Source organism: Anabrus simplex, chromosome 5 (genome assembly GCF_040414725.1).
Source record: "Anabrus simplex isolate iqAnaSimp1 chromosome 5, ASM4041472v1, whole genome shotgun sequence".
Lineage (NCBI taxonomy): Eukaryota > Metazoa > Arthropoda > Insecta > Orthoptera > Tettigoniidae > Anabrus > Anabrus simplex.
Genome location: NC_090269.1, coordinates 86,663,450 through 86,669,449, shown reverse-complemented (window position 1 = coordinate 86,669,449; position 6,000 = coordinate 86,663,450).

The window sequence follows — 6,000 nt, the reverse complement described above, 5'->3', positions numbered from 1 at the left end:
TTCCATTTACTAAGGCCAGGTAGAATGGGCACTTATTGTCGCTGTTAAATATTCTTATTCCATTTCCTATTTAACGCGATGTAGACCGTCGAGCGAGTGAGACAGTGAAAACTTTGTGATGTTTACCTTATGTAATAGTTGAATTGTGCCTTTGGAAAGGTTGGGATCTTGTAAATATTGGAGAGTAGTCTCCTAGAGCCTAGAGAGAAATTTGTATGTCACACAAAGACGCTCCTTTTTGAATGTAATATAGTTTGGAGTTCAGTCTCCTTGAGAATTTATTGAAGGGAGCAATGGTGTTCATGTAAAGTTTGTAACTTGGGAGCTTCAAGCTCATTTTGTTAAATCGTTGTTGTCTGGTTGTTCTAGGCTGCTCTAGTATTGTTTCTCGAGCTCACGAGCTAACCTTTGTCCTATTGTTATTTGTTATTGTTTAAAGAAGTTAAAAAAAAAAAGAAACAACCTAGGAAAGAAAATTTCAAATTTTGGAATTTTAAATTGAAATTGGATCTTTTCTCCATCCATCCATTCACGCCCGTACCTTCTTACACCTTTGCGTTCCACAGAATCACCGGAATAATAATAATAATAATAATAATAATAATAATAATGTTAAGGAAGTGGTGTCACGCATCATTCATAATTATTGTTCAAGGAATGACAGAAGGCGTAGATTTTGACAGACAGATTGAGACCTCATTTAACATATTGGAATCTAGTTTGATCCGTACTGACTGAGCTTATTCCAATATGACAGATATCCTTGCAAACGTGTGGCCGGGATGTTGTGTGAATCAATTTGTTTAGGGAATTGATGGTAATGGTATACTGGGGACAACAAATGTTTGCCAGGATTTAGATCCACGTTTGAACAGCTGAGCTGCGAGATCTATATTCGTCTAGCCACGCGGGATATGCTCAAAGTCTGAAGTTTTGTTCTCATTTTGATCACAGGAAGAAAACAAACGAGATGCATCCATCAACGCTACGATCCGCAGCTCTACCACTTTATCGCTGAAGAGATGCAGGTCGTTCCTCAAATGCGCCGCTCAGTGTAGACTGGGGTTTCGAACTGATGAGTTGGCTTAGCAAAACTGCTTTAGGCCTATTTAATTTTTTCCGTAATTGTGTTTGTACTGTACATTGTTATATTATGTTCATATGACTTCGTGATAATATAAGTTCCATGTGAATTGGAGGTGAAAAATTATATCCACGTCCCCTGACGGATGGGATTGATATTATATCCATGGTAACCCCTGGCTGTCGTAAGAGGCGACTTAAAGGGCCCCCTTGGGTGGGGCGGTAGAATACATGCACGCTATCCCCTACCTGTCGAAAGAGGCGATCCAGGAGCTCTTAACTTGGGAGCGTAGGTTGGCGATACCCCCTGTGGGTGGGGGCAGTAGAATAACACCCATGTATCCTCTGCCTGTCGTAAGAGGTGAACGTGGGTTGGCGTCCATGGGGCTCTTAGCTGAGTCCTGGCATTGCTTCCACTTACTTGTGCCAGGCTCCTCACTTTCATCTATCCTATACGACCTCCCTTGGTCAACCCTTGCTCTTTCCCGACACCGACGGTATTAGGTTGCCAGGCCTTCGTGGCCCTTGTCTTCCTTTGGCCGATACCTTCATTTTTCGAAGCGTCGGATCCCTTCCATTTTTCTCGTCTGATTAGTGTTACGAGAGAATGGTTACCTAGTTATACTTCCTGTTAAAACAAACATGGTGGTGGCTTGAAGTGACGGGGATCCATTGTTAGTGTCCTAGCAAGCCATCTCTGCAGTCTTCAGTTTTATGGACAGATGACTTTTGGCTAAAACCGCTTCCATTCTCCTCTTGAAGTAGTCCTTGGTTGAATGCTGCACACAGTCTATTTATGTATAAAATAAGAGTTTTGTCTGTACATTGCTCAGAATTGAAAAAACAATGGTATTTCTGTATCGGTCGCGTCCACAGTAACAAGGAAATGCACTTTTTAATTTTCCGTAATTTCTGTCTGTCTGTATGTATATAAGCGCATCATGAAAAACGGCTGAAGGGAATGTAATGAAAATCCCCATTTAATTTCGGGGAATACGTCACTACAATCTAGGCTTAGGTGAAGGCCTAAAATTTAATTTTCAAATATTTATCTTATTAGTGGTCCTATCGAGAAATACTACGGAACTGAAGATATATAGTATTACATTTCCGATCATTTATGTCTTATGCATTTTTACCGTACGAATCCCTACCATTTTTTCTCTCTGATTACTGTTATATAGAGAATGGTTGCCTAGTTGTACTTCCTCTTAAAACAACAATCACCACCACCACCACCACCTCTGACACTTGAGCAAGGGAGGTGGGATACGATAGATGATAGTGAGGAGCCTGGCACAAGTAAGTGGAAACACTGCTAAGTCTCAGCCAAGAACGACTATAATAAGAGAATTCACGAATTTCAACTTTTGTTGCTTAGTCCATATCAACGCTGAGCATTGCTGACATGTAAGTATTGTTCAATCATGTTAACTGGCGATGGTTTTTGTCACGATTGTCTTAAAGTGTAAAAACGCTTGGTCATTCGTCCATAACTGTAAGGACAATATTGTGAAAATGATTATAAAAGTGACAAAAAACTCGTGAAGGAACGATCGCTTGAATAACAAGAGATGATACAGACATGAAAGAAAGGAGGATTCACAATCCAATCAATCAATCAATCAATCAATCAATCAATCAATCAATCAATCAATCAATCAATCAATCAATCAATCAATCAATCAATCAATCAATCAATCAATCAATCAATCAATCAATCAATCAATCAATCAATCAATCAATCAATCAATCAATCAATCAATCAATCAATCAATCAATCAATCAATCAATCAATCAATCAATCAATCAATCAATCAATCAATCAATCAATCAATCAATCAATCAATCAATCAATCAATCAATCAATCAATCAATCAATCAATCAATCAATCAATCAATCAATCAATCAATCAATCAATCAATCAATCAATCAATCAATCAATCAATCAATCAATCAATCAATCAATCAATCAATCAATCAATCAATCAATCAATCAATCAATCAATCAATCAATCAATCAATCAATCAATCAATCAATCAATCAATCAATCCTGATCTGCATTTAGGGCAGTCGCCCAGATGGCACAGTCTCCATCTGTTGTTTTCCTAGCCTTTTCTTAAATGGGTCAAAGGAGTAGGAAATTTATTGAACATCTCCCTTGGTAAATTATAACCAATCCATAACTCCCCTTCCTTTAAACGAATATTTGCCCCAATTTGTCCTCTTGAATTCCAACTTGCTCTTCATATTGTGATCTTTCCTAGTTTTAAGACACCAATCAAACTTACTTGTCTACAAATGCCGTTCCACGCCATCTCTCCACAGGAGCTTGGAACATACCGCTTAGTCGAGCAGCTCGTCTCCTTTCTTCAAAGTCTTTCCAGCGCAAACTTTGCAACATTTTTTAAACGCTACTCTTTTGTCGGAAATCACTCAGAACAAATCGAGCTGCTTTTCTTTTGATTTTTCCAGTTCTTGATCAAGTAATCCTGGTGTGGATTCCATACACTGGAACCGTACTCTAATTGGGGTCTTACCAGAGACTTATATGCCCTCTCCTTTACATCCTGACTGCAACCCTTAAATACCATCATAACATGTGCAGATGTCTGTGCCCTTTATTTTCAATCCCATTTATGTCATTACCCAATGAGGAACTTTTCTTATATTACCACCTAGGTACGTACAATGATTCCCATAAGGAACTTTCACCCCATCAACGCAGTAATTAAAACTGAGAGGACTTTTCCTATTTGTGAAACTCACAACCTGACTTTTAATCCCGTTTTTCAACATACCATTGCGTACTGTCCATCTCACAAACTTATTGAGGTCATTTTGTAGTTGCTCACAATCTTGTCCCCCCTGTGGGTGGGGACGGTAGAATAACACCCACGGTATCCCCTGCCTGTCGTAAGAGGCAACTTAAAGGGATAACTTTCATCTATCCTATTAGACCTCCGTTGATTAACTTTTGTTTTCTTCCCACACCGAAAGTATTAGGTTTCTGAGTCCTAGGGAGTCTTTCATTTTTGTGCCCTTCGTGGCCCTTGCCTTCCTTTGACTATACCTTCATTTTTTGAAGTGTCGGATCTCTTCCATATTTCCCTCCGATTCGTGTTATATAGGGGGACAACGTTGCTCAACGTCCGTAGGTTTAACCTTAAAGTATCCTACACGTGTCCTCTGGGTGGTACTAATAGAGCAATAACAACAATAAAATGCCGCCGTACTGCCCTACAGGGCCTACCGGGTATGACAATCGAGAAATCAACTTAAATAACAATAAAAACAGTCCTTCTGACGACTCGCATTTCCAGACCTGAACCTTCGCCTCCCAGTTAACAATCTACCAACTTAACATCGAAGGAATCAGTAAGGTAAAAAGTGAATACTTATCCAAAATCCTTCTGGATCACTCCGTGGATGTAGTTTTCAGGAAAATCGTACAGAAGATGACCTTCCACTGAATTGTAGGGGTAAAATTCGTGGATACCAATTTGGAACAGCAGCAAATCATCCTAAATATTGCATTGTCACTTTGGTCAGGAAAGGTATAGTGAACTATGATGTACTTGAAAATGCTGTGAATCAAACTTTCTTCTCTTCATCTATATAAGTGCAGAACATTATGATAACCAATGTACATAAGCCACCTATAGTCAATTGGCCGGACAGAAAATAACATAATCATTGGAGACTTCGACAGTCACCACAGTTTATGGGGATATAATGAGTGTGATGAGAATGGTGACAGACTGCTTGAATGAATGGACAAGAGAGACCTTAAGCTAGTCTACGATTTTACGGACATAGGGACGTTCCACTCTGGCTGTTGGAATAAAGACTATTCACCCGATCTCTGTTTTGTTTCTTCCAATCTCACAACAACATCCTCAGTACACAGGCAGGTATTGAAAAATTTTCCCCGAAGTCAACATAGACCCATAGACCCACAGACCCATAATTTACAAAATTGGCCTGCAGATACCTGTCATTGGGTCTATACCTAAACCTCGCTGGAACTTTCAAAAAGCTAATTGGAATGCTTATGCATTGCACACAGAAGCCAATATTAGATGGATAGCTCCAACTTCAAAAAATTACGTTAGGTTTGTTGTACTCATAAAATCTGCCGCAATAAAGAACCATTCCTAGAGGCTATCGGAAGGATTACATTCCAGGTTAGAATGAGGAAACCAGTCGCTTGTCCGCTGAATATGAGGAAGAATGTAGTCAAGAGAAAACACTCGAACTCCTCAAATCCTTAGATAATGCTAGAAGAGAGAAGTGGATAACAACTCTCAACTTCACACATTCCAGCAGAAAAGCATGGTCTCTCATCCGCAAGCTCGATCCAAATTCCACACCATCAAGAAATCACTCCTCAATTAATGTGGAAACCATAGCTGATCACCTCGCCTCAACATCGCGGATTTCAGGGGATAAGAAATTCACCAAGCAGGTTAAATCGGAACTAAGCCAGAGAAAACAAGACGCCCAGCCAAATGACCAGTATACAAGTCCATTTTCTCCAGAAGAGGTACAAAAAGGTTTGGACACACTCAGAAATGGTAAAGCTGTAGGTTTTGATGGCATATATCCTGAACTTATAAAGAACTGTGGTTCAGCAACCAAACGTTGGCTTGCTTCTCTCTTCAGTGATCTTCTGCAATCGGGCCACCTGCCTGCTCTATTCAAAACAGCTAAAACTATTGCTATCTTAAGAAGCCAGGCAAGGATCCCAAATTACCTCAAAGCTATAGACCCATATCTCTACGAAGTGTTACAAACATACAAGCTTCTTGAAAGACTGATCCTCAATAGAATATCTCCTGAAATTGAACGTCTTATTCCACTTGAGCAAACTGGTTTCCGACATGGTCGAGACTGCGGTGATCAGGTTTTTGCT